Below are 1,262 nucleotides of genomic sequence, written 5' to 3'. Positions count from 1 at the left end.
GGGGGGGGGGGGGGGGGGGGCCCGCCCCCGGAGGGCAGTGGGCGCCCTGCCCCAGGCCAGCGGCTCCTCTCACCACTTCTCCTTTTGGTTTCACTTCAGTTCTGGGGAAAAGGGCATGGTTTTAATTAACCATTCATCCCAAGCCTGGTCCTGGGCGTTAGAGGCCAGCCTGGTTCCCTTGAAGCGGGACAGGCTGCTAAGTCATCCGGTGGGTGAACACTCGAAGGCTCCCTGTGGACTCTAAATAATGATGTTTCCTCACAGCATCCATTGCCCCGTGATGTGGGGTATGTGCAGTTGGTGCTGTTGGGACCCAGAGGTCCTCATGGGTCAACCACGGGACAGCCCCTCCCTGTCCCCAAAGGCTGTCCCTTCACCCTCATGAGGGTGTCAGCCCCAACCCTGGTCTGCTTTCCTGCCTTAGCAAGCAAGGTTAAACCAAGCACATGACTTGGGGACCCTTTTGCACCCCCCCCCCAAGGGATGGGCTTCTGCAGTCAGCCCTGCCACTGATTCCCCTGGCCCACCCTCAGCTCATCGTGATCAGAAAGCCCACAGCCCCACCACACATCCAGGCCTCCCAGAAATGGGGCAAACAGAGACAGAAGCCCATAGGATCCTTTTTTTTTTAAGTTTATTTATTTAGATGGCGTGCCTGGGTGACTCAGTCAGTTAAGCGTCGGACTTCGGCTCAGGTCACGATCTCAGGGTTCGTGGGTTCGAGCCCCTCATACAGGGCTCTGCGCTGACAGCTCAGAGCCTGGAGCCTGTTTGGATTCTGTGCGTTCTGCCTGTGTGCGTTCTCTCTCTCTCTCTCTCTCTCTCTCTCTCTCTCTCTCTCTCAAAAATAAACAAACATTAAAAAAAATTTTTTTATTTATTTTTGAGAGAGAGAACGCACCTGAGCAGGGGAGGGGCAGAGAGAGAATCCCAAGCAGGCTCCATGCTGTCAACACAGAACCCAACTCAGGTCTCAATCCTGAACCATGAGATCAGACCTGAGCCAAGATCAAGAGTGGGACACTCAACTGACTGAGCCACCTGGGTGCCCCTGAACCTTCTTAGACAACCCCTGTCTGGCACCTCCCAAGCAGAATTCACCCATGCCACTTTGTCTACCACTGTCTCCAGTGGTCATGCCTCTCACTGAACCTCTCCCTGGGGACTGCAACAACGTCTGTGTGAACTTCCCAGAGGCAGGGCTGCACTCTCTTCGTATGCCACCAGCATCCCTCCCCCTATCAGCAATGAACTCACAGTGG

This window comes from Panthera uncia (assembly GCF_023721935.1).
Source record: "Panthera uncia isolate 11264 chromosome B2 unlocalized genomic scaffold, Puncia_PCG_1.0 HiC_scaffold_24, whole genome shotgun sequence".
NCBI classification, from domain to species: Eukaryota; Metazoa; Chordata; class Mammalia; order Carnivora; family Felidae; genus Panthera; species Panthera uncia.
Note: the sequence above shows the minus strand (reverse complement) of the source record.